Source organism: Atractosteus spatula (genome assembly GCF_055471065.1).
Source record: "Atractosteus spatula isolate fAtrSpa1 chromosome 10 unlocalized genomic scaffold, fAtrSpa1.hap1 SUPER_10_unloc_6, whole genome shotgun sequence".
Lineage (NCBI taxonomy): Eukaryota > Metazoa > Chordata > Actinopteri > Semionotiformes > Lepisosteidae > Atractosteus > Atractosteus spatula.
Window position 1 is genome coordinate 394,673 of NW_028296626.1, and position 16,463 is coordinate 411,135.

At 41.4% G+C, this 16,463-nt stretch overlaps 2 non-coding genes across 2 annotated transcripts; both read right to left on the reverse strand.

Annotated features, from left to right (window-relative positions):
* Positions 1 to 4,377: 4,377 nt before the first annotated feature.
* Positions 4,378 to 4,450, reverse strand: trnak-uuu (transfer RNA lysine (anticodon UUU)). Its single transcript has one exon. It is a non-coding gene; the product is annotated as a tRNA-Lys (tRNA).
* Positions 4,451 to 5,772: 1,322 nt separating this feature from the next.
* trnaa-cgc (transfer RNA alanine (anticodon CGC)) lies at positions 5,773 to 5,844 on the reverse strand. Its single transcript has one exon. It is a non-coding gene; the product is annotated as a tRNA-Ala (tRNA).
* Between the last annotated feature and the right edge of the window lie 10,619 nt (positions 5,845 to 16,463).

Genomic DNA, 16,463 nt, shown 5'->3' on the forward strand with positions numbered 1-16,463 from the left:
CTGCTAGATTTGCAATTATTCTGAAAATTTTCATCTTGAAATAACTCATTTCTAAATACCTTTTTCACTGTTAACATCTTGCAGCAACTCTGCGACAAAATATACACTCTGACAGTTCATCCTGCTACCAACATTAAATAAAACAAATCTTAAGATTTCTATATTTATGTCTTTATTTAGTGATTTCATTAGTGACAAAGGCTAAACTTTCTTGGAAAAATGTCTTTTATGTGTTGCGGAAAAAACTGACTTGCTTTAACAAAATATGTTTACAAATCCTTTCACCTGCCATTTTCGTAGTTAGAAATTATGGAACGCTCTATTAAAAGCAAGGGAGTTTTTATGTCCGTTGCAGTTCTTTTGCAACATGAATATAATTATATCGTTATTAATTTCTTGAGATACGCGATTCCATATTATATTCCCTTTTAATCAAATTCTAAAAGTATGCTTGTTGACTCCGGTATCGCGGTAGTTAAAGACTTCGATGCTTAAAATGTTTAGGGAGAAATGGAATACTGGTGTGTATGTTTTCTTTAAAGTACCGATACCAGCCATATACTGTATGTTTAAGTTCCAAAATTAATATCGTTTATGGACTTCACACGCGTTGCAGTATGCTCCTATTCTTTTTATGCTCAGGCACAAAGTAAAAGGGGATGCTTCATATTGCTTGACTAATTTTAAAAACTAAGTTAGAAATGCAGACGCTCCCTCGGTGCGCTGCTCTGGTGCGCCGGCTCTTACACAGTGCCTGTCTGCCGTAAGCGTTACAATATACATACCCAACACTGCTTGTACCCATCTGTCATGCAAATAAAACACCTTGAATTGAATTGAATTGAGGGGAGAGGGGGGGAATACTAAAGCCAATACTGGCTCAATACCCTCGATGGGCTTTGACGTGCTAATGCGTTGGTTTAAGAGTCCGGGTGTGGCAGGCTTCCAATGTCAACTCGACTCGATTGGAAGACAATGAACGTATTTTGTGATATTTAGAAATATAAATTTGTTTGGTGCGAGTGAGGTTTTATTTAATCTCTGACCAAGGGAAACGTTTCATTTTTTTCAAAGAAATGTTTGTTAAAAAATAAAGTCATAGTTCTATGGGATTCAATCACAGACCATGTGACATGGGAGTCACGAAACTACTGTAACACACAGCGCCACCAGATTTAATAACGCAATAAAAACGCTATAAAATAATGTGACTAGGCACAGAAAAAGTTTACAGCACAGTACGATAATAAATGCTGACCATGACTTTAGAAGCATAAATTACCTTACACTCAATTTAAACACAAGCTGTCTTTCTGTATGAACCTCTAAGCTGGTTCATACAGAAAATGTAGAAATGCATTAGCCTGATTATGATTAAAAAACACATAATTAAACACGCGTTTGCGATTTAAATCAGAACATGATTTAAATCAATATAAATGTTTATATTGTAACGCATACTGTCCAGCCTCCATTTCTCTATAAAAATTTACTCTGTTGCACACACACACACAATAGAAGGAGGAACCGCTGTCAGAAGGGAAGATATGTTCAAAATATCGCAAATATCGATCATGTTGCGATATTTTGAAATATAAAAGTCAATTGATTGTCCATAATATCGCTATTCTATTTTTTCGAAGAAATGTTTGTTAAAAGAAAAGTCCGGTACCAGCTGGATTTGAACACACAACCTACCAGTTGCTAGGCACGCACCTAGACCAGTCGGCTATAACACAGCTCGCATGAACAGGCAGGCGAAACAGCCCTACACAGCCCTGTCGCAGCACACGAATACCATTATTAAATTCCTTAGATACGCGATTCCATATTATATTCCCTTTTAATCAAATTCTAAAAGTATGCTTGTTGACTCCGGTATCACGTTAGTTAAAGACTTCAAAGCTTAAAATGTTTAGGGAGAAATGGAATACTGGTGTGTATTTTTTTCTTTAAAGTACCAAGACCAGCTATATACTGTATGTTTATGTTCCAAAATTAATATCGTTTATGGCCTTCACACGCGTTACAGTATGCTCCTATTCTTTTTATGCTCAGCTACTAAGATTTCCCTTCATTGGTAAATTCAATATCTACAACGGGCACAGCAAAGACGTTTTTACTGTAAGTCTTTCTACGACAGACCAACGGACCACGAGTGCCCCTGTCGGTCAACCAATCACTTACTGCGGTGCCACGCGTCATCTTGCGTCATACTGAGCGACGTCACCTGCGGTACGTGTCTGTGACGCACACTTTGAATGGCTGCATCTGTATGTGCACATTTTTCCACAAGTTGATCTCTTAACATGTCAGTTTCCAATACTCCAAAGTCACAAGATTTAGCCAGTCCTCTTAGTGCAGTCACAAAAGCATCAACAGATTCGTCCTGAGACTAAGTTCTCTGCCTAAATTTATGCCGTTCCAAAACCACATTTCTCCGCGGTGTAAAGTAAGCGTCTAAGGCAGCTACAGTCTGTTCATATGTACCTTTTTCAACAGGGAGGTTGGCGAAAATCCGCTGCACGGGAACCCAGATATCGTGCAGTAATGTAGCACGTCTCACGGCATCCGGAGCTTCTGTAGATCCACTGGCTATTTAAAACAATCTGTACGACTCCATCCATATCTTGTATTCCGCATACAAATCCGGAGCTCCGAGTTTCAGTAGAAGCGGTAGAAAAAGCTAGGCATAAGCAAAGCTACTTGGCGCGGCTGCCATATCTTCCATGGCGCAAGCTAAACGAAAAGTCCAAAAATTCAAAAGTTCGTTTCTACCAGCAAGAGAACTAAAATCTGCAGTATTCTGCTCGCTTTGAGTCCGTCAAGCACTCATCTCTCGTCGCCATAAATGTTGTGTATCTTAATAAAGAGACGTTTTTTATATTATTTTAACTATTTTGTTAACTACACAGATCACGCCCTTACACCATATATTCCCGCCTTCTACTCTCTCGTTCTGTTGTCTCGCGATGTCTACTCACTATACTACATTTAGCATGACTTCTTGTTGCAGTTGAGCTCAAAGCTGGAGATGATCTCCATATTCTACCGCACTAACTAGTCCGAAACGTAGTACACAGTACACACTTTTTAAGTGAAGTCAGGTTGTTAAAAAATTAAACCAGCGCCCTGTCACAGAAACGTACCCCGGTCTCCCGCGCAACAAGCGGTGGTACTCAGCAGTATACTAACGAGGAGCGCTTGTCTGCAGCTGAGCGTCAGCTCTTTTTATTGTTAGCAGTCATTGCCTCATTTCTAAAGACTTTTTCACCTGCTCTTAGCTTTTAAAGACGATCATAAACGCTCAAGAAGTAATTCATGTCAATTTGAAGTCTGTTTCTGTTGTCTCAGCGCTTGATAAAGAAAAGCCGTGCGTGGGAGACTCCCTCTCTGAAGAAGTTTGCCGTCACCCTGCGAGGGAGAAGAGCCATCAATCACCGAGGCAACCACTGAGACATTTAACATTGAACACGTGAAATGCGAGATGTTGTGATATTTTTTCCCGCTTAAGGCTTCTATCGTTTCTACTCTAACGAGAAAGACCTCTTTATTAGAAGTGAGATTTTAACAAACGTCTCGTGGGGTAACTGCGACCTGAACGCAACGCCTTAGACCACCAGCCATCTTGCCTGTGGTACTTATAATGAAGTATATATTTTATTTCTACTCGTTGATAAGAAAAGTGAAATCATGTAATTAGGGATATGTCTTTTTTTCATGGGGAAAACTAGCCCGAGCAAATGTAAAGTTTAGAGCAGCGCTCAATAAAAACGATCAGAAACCGAAAGCGATTCTTATACGGATCAGTATATTCCGATACCACTGGTTCTGCAGAAGAAATAAGAAAAGCCGAACTCAAAGCACTGTGTTGCCATTACGGCTATTCCATCTGCAGCTGCTTTAAGATTACTCACACTGTGTTGCCATTAAGGCTACCTAGTTAAAAAAAAACTTATCGTCACCTTTTTAAACGTGATTGTTAGACACCCGTTAAATCTCAACCGAGGTTTCTTGAGAGATCGTTCAGCGAGCGAGTAATAAAAAAAACTACTTCGCTTCTAACCTCTGCTGTCGCTGTAAACTCGGACGTGATGTTCTGCAGATGTGCAGTGTGCCTTTCCTCTCGTCGTACTCACTGTGTGAGCTCCTCACTGCGTGTTCTGTACTCTACTGTGATTTAATTTAGATGATTACGTGGAGTAGAGTGACAAGATCTACTTGAACATTTTCGGTTTGTGAAATGAAACACTAAATACACTACTGTAAATACAAGTAATGGACATTTAAAATAACCACAGTACAGCTAGAAGAGTGAAAGATAAGAGACTACTTAGAATAACATTCACAAAACACTTACTGTAAGAACAGCACAGCCGCCCGAACAGGGACTTGAACCCTGGGCCCTCAGATTAAAAGTCTGATGCTCTACCGACTGAGCTATCCGGGCTCTGAAAGAAAGCCAACACTGTCGGGATCCTCGCAAGTCACGTGTCTCTTGTGCGGAAGAGCAGTCATACCTGACCCATCTGGAATGACCGCTGACAGACTTTATCCAGAAGCGACGGCACCACTCCCAGTAGAATGAGTGAGAAATACAGCATGACATGGGTAGTTAAGGGGCTCCCACAATCCATCTTTCCTCACATTACTGATTTTTTTCAATAGCATTTTGACCTTTTTTCACATTCAGATTTTTTTCACATTTAATAAAATCTTTTAATCAACAACATTAAAAAGAAAACAAATGGAACATTTTTTGGAACAATAATTAAAAAAAAAACTTTCAATGCCTTGGTTGTATACGTGTGCACACCCTTTATAAAGGGAGTTGCAACAGTGCTAAAATCTAAAGAGCATTTCTGTAGAGAAAACAGCATTTTTTCTGCCTTGATGTTAAGCTTAGGCTCCCTGTCTTTTAGAAATTCTATTTCTTAACACCTTGCACAGCCTCCCGACAGACTAACAAATAATTTTTGGAGAAATTGGCTCACACACCGGAAGACACTAACGTTTATCTACGTTAGAGTATGTGAATAACAGTTTAACCGAAAAATTTTGCAATTGTGATTTTGTTAAAATTCAATAAATCGTCTATCAACAGAAATTATTAAGAAATTGTTTTATTTCATAAACTATAAGACAATTAAGAGAGTTTATAGGTCATATCCGTTGCTTATGTTCTTTTAACTCTAGCGTTCAGGATCCAAACCCAGGTGCGGACGGTTGTGTTTCTTGAATCTCTTGTAATCATCAAAAGTCGATGTGTAGTCCTTCAGTACTTTCTCGAGCTGTGCCATGGATATTTTATACGATCAATACTTGTCATGCTCTTTTGCATTTTCATTAACAAACGGAAAAAGTTCAAAGTGTGTTTATGGCTGTGCTTCACATCTACACGAGAGCACTCGTAACAGTACAGGACACGCAGTGAAGAGTTCGTGAAGCTTTCAGTTTAGTGCGGAGTTCAGAAGGGGGATTCTCTCGCTAAATGATCTCTCAAGAAATCCCGGGTGAGATTCAACAGGTGTTTTCTGCAACAGCCACGACAAGTGTGGATCAATCTCTGGATTTCCTGAATTTGAACTAAATTATTAGTTCATAAAATTATTAGGATTTAACAGAACTAAATGAGGTACATTTAAAACAGCAGCGCAACTCTGCAGCACGTCGAGTGTGCCTGCATTTAGTAAACCTGGCTCTCTCTGAACACAAGCAAAGAGTTCTCACTCAACAGAAGATTGCGATGTGAGTACTGTAATATAAAGCACCTGGAGATGCCAGGAATTGAACCCGGGACCTCATACATGCGAAGCATGCGCTCTACCACTGAGCTACATCCCCGATCGAAAAGGAAATTGAACAGACTTGTCCAGATGCTCACTGATCACAATCCACCACTCACGAAGAATGCCTGCAGTTTCCCACTTTCGCGTTTCCTCTACTACAGAGTAAGTTCATGGGAATGAAGAAATAAGGAAGGAAAAATAATCGAATTGAAGCTTCAAGAGACTGGGCACATATTAATCTATTATTTTTGTATCCAGTCACACGTGCGACGGTGGTTAATTCCCAGACGGGGGAGTGCTTTTTTTCTACCTCCTTACTCGACTGTCTTTCAATTCTGTTTTATTTAAAAGCTTTTTGCATCTTTTAAGTGCTCTTGATTAAACTATGCATAGAAAAACAGCAGTACTGATGATTTTCATGGACCGATGCACACTTGTTCTGTACAACTCGAGTGATAAAGCCCTGTCTGCAAATATTGTAGAAGAACGTAAAAGGGTGAAACAACGCCCCAACCACAGGAATAGTAACAGGAAGGATCGTGTTGTTATGTGATAAGTCCTTTTGAGATGTCTTGTCGATGCACACAGGCGGTAGAGCTGAATATTTTACTTTTAGTGGTGTTTTTAAACAAAGATGGAACATGTTATTTCTATTCCAGGAAGAAAGGAGCAGACTTTAACTTTAAGAGGCAAAAACGACACCTTATCAAAGCTAATATTAATTAAAATGACATCACAACAAAAGAGTGGAGCCTTGAGTGAATAAAATTAGTTTTCATTGGACGTCTGTGTCTCCATAACTTTGTAGGTGAGAGAGAGGATTGTGATAATTTGCAGGTGCTTCTCTGAAGTGCGTTGATGGTACAGGCGCCTTCCAAATAATTGAGTCGGGTTTGAATCCCAGTTAGTGCAAACCCAAATCTTTTCAAGATAATCTGTGGTCCGCTAACACATCTTTTGAAACACTACAACAGGTAACACCCCGTGTGAAACATCATGAGCATCTGTTAAACCTCTCTACCTGCCCGTTCCTCACAGAGACATGACGAGGGTCTAAAGGGACATTTTGAGCCGTAGAAACATTTTATCATTCCATACTTTCCAGTGCAGTCAGGTCAGTTCCACTTCAACTGCGCCCGACAACGTTTTGAAAACAACAAGAGTAAAGGGATACTGCACGTCTGCAGAACATCACGTCCGAGTTTAAGGACAGCAACATCAGAGATTGGAACCTATGGAGTTTCAGGTCTGTGTTTTTATGATAGGTTCAAGAAAGTCTGAATACCTTTGCAAGAAGTATTTCAGAATCCCAGTCAAATCCAGTACGAATGCCGCATAGATCTGCATTGTATAATTAGAATACTGTTTTTCCGTTGAATCAAACACGCCGCATAAAGCATTTCTAAAACAGGAGAGATCGTTAGGGAATGCGTCTTCCTGTAAAAATAAAATGACTTCAAGGGCACTATAAGCAGAGGTGTGAAAGCCTGCTCCACAGAAGAACTATAGCCAGAGATGCCAAAGAGGTCGAGATTTTCACCACGTGAGAGAAAGCATCTCAGAAAACGAAGTTGCGGTCGTTTCCACACATCATAACACCACTAGGTCAGACCACAAGAGCTGAAGAGCTGCTGTCGTGAGTAACGCGGCCGAGCTGACTTAAACCTCCAGTCTCTTCAGGAGCATCTGTAGGAGTCACACTGCTCCTTGTTAAGAATCCCTTTTATTGTTGTTGCTGCCTCCAGGCGATGTAAACCAGATTCAGAAAAAAATAATTTGAACAACATTATTCGGTTGTTTACGCGAAGGCGTGGTGGCCAAGTAGTAAGGCGTTGGTCCCGTAAACCGAAAGTTTTGGGTTCAAACCCCACCTGTGCCTGTTTCATTTGTCACTATTTCCCTTTAGTTTCAAAGTCTTCAGAAAACTCGCAATGTAGGAGTCTCAATAGTAAGAGAACATAACTGTCACATACCGTTTCCACGATGTATTCAGCGACGCGAATGAAATATTTTACTGCTGGCTCAAATGCAAGGAATTTCAGAAAAACCTGGAAAAGAAACGCTTGCAGTAAATGACAAATTTAAAGCGTGTAGTCAGTATGAACAGAACAACGCAATGCTCTGTAAAAACGATCTGAAGCCGCAATTACTCTTTTATCCGGGCAGTTCATTCCGATACGATGTTTCTGCAGAATAAATGAAATGCCGAACTCCAAACATGTTGTTACCATTATTGTTACTCCTGCTGCTGTAGTTTTAAGCTTTAGTCAGTGGGTATGTAATGTTGTATAGGGGCTGGACTACTTTGTTCAGTCCAAATTCCAATATGTGAATTTAAGCTTTTTTAATATAAGCATTAACAATACAATGCGTGCTCAAAAACCGTTACTTATTAGCTTAAGAAGCGGCAGTGTTTTGACAAAGGGTGGTATTCGAACAGTAAATGCTGCAGTGTTTAATACTTGCTTGTGAGCAGATCTCCCTCGATTTAGACAAACTTGTTTCTGCCGATGATTTCAGATCAAAATCTGAATCAAGTGGAAAGAAAGCTGAATTACGCAAAGGTCATATAAGGCACTGGGTATTACTGTTACGCCATCAGGTCATGCTAGGAGGATTGGGGGGATCAAATTGACACAGAGGGACCCAATGTGGGAGCTGAACCCACAGTTCTGAGATTAAGAGATTCATGCGCTCTCGACTGCGCCTATATAACTCTTGTGCTACAGCAGTAATGTTTCTGGGTGTGGATGAACATGACATAATAGGCTGACAGCAGGAACACGTGGCCCACACGCAGTGACAGTATCGCTATCACATTTGACTGCAGTATATTGTGTTGAGAGCAGCAATAACTTTCCTGCAGAGATGGGAGTGCCTTTAATACAGCTCTTTCAATCGGACAGAGTAACAGAAACCGACCTAAAGTTTCGGCTGTGGATCCATCTCCATGTGGGGAAAAGAGACAGTAAAATAGCGATGAAGAAACAGAAAGAATTGTGCTTGCTGCAAAGTAGGAAAGAGGTGGTCAGACACATAAAACAGCTTGGTGATGATTTGCAGCGACAGTTTTATGTTATTTAGTACATGGATTTCTCTTCATGTTCCTTAAGATGTGTAATTTGTATGTTGGTTGTATGAGAACAGTTTCTTCTAAAGTCCTGTCAATTGACAGTGGAGAGCTAGCTGGTTCACATCTTCAAGAAGACTCTTTTGTAGCGGCGAGGCTTAATAATAAGGCAGAATTAAGTGTTTCTGAGCTTCCCAAATGAGGCCCCATTTCTCTGTTCATCTCTGTGGTGCAGCCACAGAGAGACCATTAGGGTGATTTAAGGTTTCCTAGGACAGCTCCCAAAGGGGGATGCAAGTAGCTAAGCCTGGCCATCATGATCAATGGTCATCCACTGGCGCCTATCTGTCTAGGGAGTGCCAGTTGGACATCTGGACTGCATTACTAAGTGTCAGGACTAAGTGACTCATATCTCACCTTAATCAACCAATCAGGGACTGGTAGGGCCGAGTAACCCACGTGGGACTCTGATGCCCATGGAACTTTCAGCCAATCGACGAGCTGAAGTTCCTCCAGGTAAAAACAGGCAACACAGAGAGCCTGTGAGATTCAGATTCAGATTCAGGAAGATTCAGTGAAATTCAAAGGAGAATTCCAGGGCAGGACGGCCCAGGAGCAGAAGGCTCCCAAGGGCAGGACATTCTCGCAGCGCGCCTCCTGACCATCCTGAGACTCAGCCCGGACAACCACGGAACGGCCAGTGTGTCCGAGTGGCAGAACTTTCCTTTGTTCTAAGAGTCTAGAGTGGAGGTTGCCAGAGAGTAACCAGCAACAGGTCGGAACTGTGGACAGCTGAATCACTATTCAGAACTAGCGCTTCATCAGGAACGAACCGGTCCTCTTCCTGACTTGCTGGGACCCACAGTCATCTTTTCTCCTGTGCACAAACTTTGCTAGTTAAAGCCAACACTAACTAGCCGGTCAGTGAGCATCAGCAGCGCACCGTCGCAAGCCGCACAGCACAGCCTGGCACGGAGCCAGAGAGCGCGGATTGGACAGCAACAGCCTGCAACTGTTTCTTTGTGCCCGCAGGAGATCTGAATCCCCAGAAATTGGATGAGTATTCAACTTCAATGCATTACAGCTCGAGAATTCAATTGCTATCCCAACCAGTTGATATCAATTTAATTCCTAAGAGTTATGTACTTGTTTTGAGTATCTAATGTAGAAGTTATAACCAAGTTCATTTACGAAACGGTCTAAATGAATGATATACTGAACGTATGTCCTCTTGATGTGTAACACTTCGTAACTGAATGAATATATACCTTTTGTATTCTGACAACCCTCTCGATAAGATCTGTTAGGTTTATATGCATATTCTATGTATTAATAAATGTATCCTCGTGTATTAGTACCTGTGTGTGTGCGTTGTTTGAGTTATGTCGCATGTTTGGATTCTAAAGCCATCAAAAGAATCAACTTTGTGATTTACAGCTACAATTAATAATTGTCTCAGTAAATGCCCAAACCCTACAGAACTGGTGCCTTCAGAGAGCCACTATGATTACATATTTGGCGTCCCTGAACCGGTTTTTCCCTACACTTTTTAAGGTGATTACAAGTTTCTCGAACAAATCTGTGTCATATTTTTAGCTATTTTTAGCTGTGTCAGTTGTATATAGTTTAGCTAATGAGCAACGAGAGTCTAAATGAATTCTCCCACCCTCCATTCCAAGATAAAACTCCATGTGCGAGTCTAAGTTTCCTTGAAGCTACTGATGTTCGTCATTATTGGACATTCCCGGTGATAATGACTAAGGAATTCAATTTTTACGTGTTGTAGTTCAACATGTGCAAAACATTCGTATCCCCTGCAAATATCGGCAAGGTCAGTGATATTCTCCACAATTTGTGCCATTGCAATTCGTGCAATTCATGCCATACTTTTTCGAAATGTATTCTGACATGCCAGGATCAGAGGGACATATTAAAAAAATTGGTGCATTAAAATTTCTTGTACTTCAGGATTTTGATAGTCTGTTACATTGTCTTTCACACATCAGTGTCAGAACTGTGAGACATTTTCATAACCGGGGGGAAGGCTGTAGCAATAAGCAGAAAGTGCAACACCTTTTCCCAGTGTAAGTCCGTGTTATGGTGAGTTTTTACATTGAAATTGAAGCCATTTCTCATGCTTTCTCTCAGTGTCGGGGCTGCAATTGCGTGTAAAGGAGGCGACTTGAAAATGAAACGTGTAATCACCTTACAGAGGGTCTTCACGACGGGGTGCGTCAGCTAGTTCTCCATTATTGTCACTTTACTGGACTTCTGAAGAAACCAATCTACAACGAAAATACAAACTGCACAGTTTAAGGCACATGAAGAGAAATCAGTGTGCTGATTGACTCAAAAAATGTCGCTACAAATAATCCGCCGGGTTGATTTTCTTGTCCGACCACCTCCCTCCGTCCCCCTTTGCTGTTAGCACAATTCTTTCAGTTTCTTTTCTTGTATTTTCCTTGCTATTTTACTATTCCTTTTCCTCATCTGGAGATGGATCCACAACCGAAACTGTTTTCACCCTGTTTTCCAGCCAGATTCAAACCAGAGAACAAAGAGTTCCCAGCTGTTTCCACTATATTCCTCCGCTCTTACAACTGAGTAATCGAAAACACAGGAAGCCCACCTTTTGTCTTACATAAAGCACAATGTAGTGCAGCGTTCCTATTTATTTAAATCCCAGTTCAAAATCAAATCTCATTCCCATAGTCCTGTTTAGTTTGAATTTAAGCAGTTAACCAGGCTTCTACAGTATACACTCCCAGAGATATTACAAAATGTTTGAGGGACATCATTAGATATAGAAATTGACTCTTTTTCTAGTGGGATCACATTAAACCTTTCTTTTGGATTGAGAACAGGATCGTCGTGAGATTCAAAACACATCTGCCTTTGCTTCTTTCGACGATGAATGGATTATTGAGGTGCAAACATCGGTTCAAATCAAAACAAAATTGTACTATACAGTACTTCTGTTTCTGTCTGTTAGTGTGTGGGTGTGTGTCTGCAAGTGTGTGGTGTCTATCAGTGTGTGGGTGTGTGTCTGTAAGTATTAGTAGTGTCTATGTGTGTGTCTGTGAATGTGTGCGAGTACTGTATGTGTGTGAGTGTCTGATTGTGTGTATAAATGTGTGTGGTGCCTGTGAGTGTGTGTTGTGTCTATGTGTGTGTCTGTGAATGTGTGTCTGTGAGTTTGTATCTGTGAGTGTGTGTAGTGTTTGTGTGAATGTGTGTGAGTGTGTGGTTGTGTGTCTGTCAGTATGTCATAATGTGTGTGAATGTGTGGGTGTATATCTGTCAGTGTGTGTGAATGTGTGTGAAGGTGGGCTTGGGCTCCAATGCTGTGTCTGACAGAAGTGACCCATCAACAGGTGTTGAGGTCCAGAGTCACTTGCAAATTTCTATTATTGAGGTGCAAACATCGGTTCAAATCAAAACAAAATTGTACTATACAGTACTTATGTTTCAGCTACCAAAATTTAGCCTTAGTTGTAAAATTCCATATTAATATTCAATATTAAGTGGATTATAACATGCACAGTAGAGAAACAGATTAAATCTCTTCCTCCCTGGGCCACTTGCCCGCTTCTCTCACTAAACCACCATTCCGTCTCTTCACAGCTGTTCCAAGACCCTCTTTCTGTCACACCTCTCTACATCTATTCTGACTTCACACCTCTTGATTGGCCTCTCTTTCTGTCCCCTGCTCCCGCCTCTCACTCCTCCTCCCTCCCAGCCTTTGTTCTCCCACTACTTTACCTTTTCCTACTGCCCTGTCTCTCTCACACCTGAAGAAGGCTCCACGGCCGAAACGTTGTGTTCTCTTTCTTCTTTTTTTCAGCATGGAATAAACCTATCTGTCAGAAGTGTTTGACTGTCAATTGAGCAATATGTGATTATCTCTTATTATTATTTTTACTTATTTAATGAACAGCAGTGTTGTCACTCTTATAAGTGTAATATGATTATCAGCAGCAGCAGACTGATGGTCGTGTCTACAATAGTGACTAGTTGACAAGTTTGTAGCTCTGAGCAGTGGGACTCAGATCACACAGAAGACCTGTCTGTGTGTGATTCCACACCAGCCCTGGGATTCAGCGTCTCCCACACGTCTCTCATGTGGAGTCTTATAAATATACAGTTAAACAGAGTCTGATAACTGTTATATAGTTAATTAAATAATCAAACTGGCTGAGGAACTGAGAGATTGAGTGAAAATAAAACCAAGAGCTGCTCTTCAACCTCCAGGATCAGGAGTCTGATCCTCTTGGCTTCTATTCTATGGAGATTCGTGTAAAAAGCTTAAAAACACTTATTATAGAGACCTGTGCTCCTTCTCTTTCTCTTCTGCTCCACAGGAGTATGCTTTATAACGCATTATTCTGTGAAGTAAACATTTTTTTTCTGTTAGTGTTTAATGAATTTCATTTCTCGGTTTGTCATTCTCCTCCTCCTGCTGTTATGAATCGCTTCTCTTAACAGCCCGGTGTGTTTTGTTTTTGGAGATGTTATATCTGTAAGAAAAGCCCTCCGGGCTCCGGACAGGAGTCTCCTCCAGCGGAGACGCGCTCTGCTCTGTCAGAAAGAGCGCTGTGATGTCACAGACACCAGGCAGAGCGCCGGGATCGGAGAGCGAGACCGCGGGAGACGCGCAGAGCGCACGGAGGAGAGTTATTGATCACTTATCAAGCAATTAATTCAACTTAAAAAACATAGAATAATCGATTAAGTTCACCGATTGGTGAGCACTGATTCTTTTCCCATTCTTGACCCATTTTAAAATCTAGAAAAGAGTCAAAATCGATTAATTAACATGCGTTTAAGAGTTAATAATGTTCAATCTGAAATTAAAGAATGATTTATTCAAATTATTATTTAGGAATTGTATCCTAGAGCTAGAAAATTATATTCAAAGTTAATAAATTTGTGTAAGTAACAGTTTAAATGCATTTTCCATTTGTTTACAAATCATAAGTATGGTAACCATGGTGACACGTGGCACATCACTGTGCCTGGCTAGATGTCTCGCCTTCGTCACAAAGAGTGGTGTGACGTCACGGACAGCAACTAATACTAATGCTAGTGTATTTATGTTAATATTAGTGAGAGTACAACTGGTAGTTTTAATACTAATGCTAGTGTTCATGTGAGTATTAATGATGATAGCACTACTGATAATTTTAGTTTTAATGGTCATATTAATGTTAATATTAAATTTAATTATAGAGTTACTGTTACAGTATTAACAGTAGCAGTAGTGTTAGTTTTAGTGATATCATTACTGTTATTATAAGTGTTTGTAGAGTGTGTCTGTGAGTTTGTGGTGTTTGTGAGTGTGTGGTGTTTGTCAGTGTGTGAATGTGTGTCTGTCAGTGTGATATGTCTGTCATTGTGCAGGTGTGTGTCTGTTAGTGTGTGGGTGTGTGTCTGCAAGTGTGTGGTGTCTATCAGTGTGTGGGTGTGTGTCTGTAAGTATTAGTAGTGTCTATGTGTGTGTCTGTGAATGTGTGCGAGTACTGTATGTGTGTGTGTATAAATGTGTGTGGTGCCTGTGAGTGTGTGTTGTGTCTATGTGTGTGTCTGTGAATGTGTGTCTGTGAGTTTGTATCTGTGAGTGTGTGTAGTGTTTGTGTGAATGTGTGTGAGTGTGTGGTTGTGTGTCTGTCAGTATGTCATAATGTGTGTGAATGTGTGGGTGTATATCTGTCAGTGTGTGTGAATGTGTGTGTAGGTGGGCTTGGGCTCCAATGCTGTGTCTGACAGAAGTGACCCATCAACAGGTGTTGAGGTCCAGAGTCACTTGCAAATTTCTAGAGCACTTTAGAACTTTCTAGAGTCCAGACCAACGAACAGAAATCTGTGAGTGCTGTGTTTTTATCACTATTAGCGTATGTGGTGTCTGTGGGTGTGTGGGTGTTTGTGAGTGTTTGATGTGTGTGGGTGTGTGTCCATGAGTATGTGTAGTGTCTGTGTGTCTATGTGAGTATTAATGATGATAGCACTACTGAATACTAATATTCATGTGAGAATTAGTGATGATAGAGCTACTTTGAATTTTAGTTTTAATGCTAGTATTCATGTTAATATTAGTGATAATCATAGTGTAAGTGTCAGAGTATTAATACTCATTGTCATGTTAGTTCTTTTGATAGTATTACTGTTATTATTGGTATTATTAGTGTACTACTTAGTTTGTGTTATTGTTAGTAATATACAAACTGTAAGCCTTAATTGCAGTGTTACTGTTGTAATATTGGCAGTATTTGTGTAAGTGTTAGTTATAGTGTAACTGTAGGTAAGAGTGTAGGTAAGGCCCCGGCTGCCCTGTGGTGGCTCGGGGAGGGCCTGCGGGTCGAACTGGAGGGGCTTCTCTAGGTTGAGGAGAGCTGGGTGCGGACCTGGGCTCAGAATGCGATGTCTTCCATCCAGCTTGACTGCCTGGAGTTGTACGATGAGGTCCTGGCCAAGTTTGGATCGGAGGCAGCATATGTGGGATTGGTGAGTCCCTGAAACCCCTCCCCTTGTCCAGCTTACACTGTGGTATCAGGGCGGTACAGGGGCTGGGGCGACTCTCCTGACCCCCTCAGCTTTCCAAGATACCTGCGTCACCCCACTCAACCTGGAAATCTCCCAGATCCAAGGGGAGAGAGACAGGAGCTGGGCTGGGACACCAGCCTGCTGTTATTTCAAGTGGTTGGCTGAAAGACACGCCGCTTATAGATCACCACTAGCCGGCATCATAGAGTGGGTGGTGAGACTCTTGGTCATCGATGGCAACAGTGGGGTAACTACCCCTCTCTCTAATGGCTCTATTAACAGTGGGGTGTCTCTGTCTCTCTATTGGCTCTATTAACAGGGGGGTGACCCCCCTCCCCCTCTCTTTTGGCTTTAGAGATACCACAGTTCCACCCCTAGGTTGCATCTCCTGTCTGGCGCTGTGGAGGTATGATGATGATTCACTGTCTTTGTTCTCTCTCTCTGGTACAGGAGTTGGTACTGAGTTAGTGAAGTTTCACAGAGGATATGATAAGAAATTTTACCAAATCCCAAAATTAAAACAGTGAAGACAACGGGCAACACAACGGGAGCTCTGATAATGGAGGTTTGGTTTGACAGCAGCAGACATGGTCAGGACATCTTGCCTGATTCTCTCTCCCCATTTTCCTAGGATTTTCCCTTCCAGGGCACAGGAATCATGAAGCAGGATGACTAGGAGGAGGCGAAGGAGACACTGAAGTCCTGCTTCGAAAACATGAAGGTCAGGTGTGACTTCTCTGAGGTGGACAAGTGCTTCCTCCAGTGTGCAGCATAGCTCTACCTCATCCTGCAGAACTACCTGGGAGTCCCTGTAACTGAGGTCTGTGAATAGCAGGTTAATTTTTTCTCTTTGTAGTAGTCTTAGGACAGTCTGACTTGTTGTGGGACTCAGCAGGAACAGAAAGGTCTTCTGTGTGTCTTCAGTCTCCACAGCCAAGGAGACGCATGATCCAGATTGGCGAGGCTGTTAAAGAAAACAAGATGTTCATCCCTCCCTCTCCTGGACCTCGGCGCCCCTGGGCCCTCCCTCCTCAATCATCTGAACTCAGAGAAACCCCTGGTGA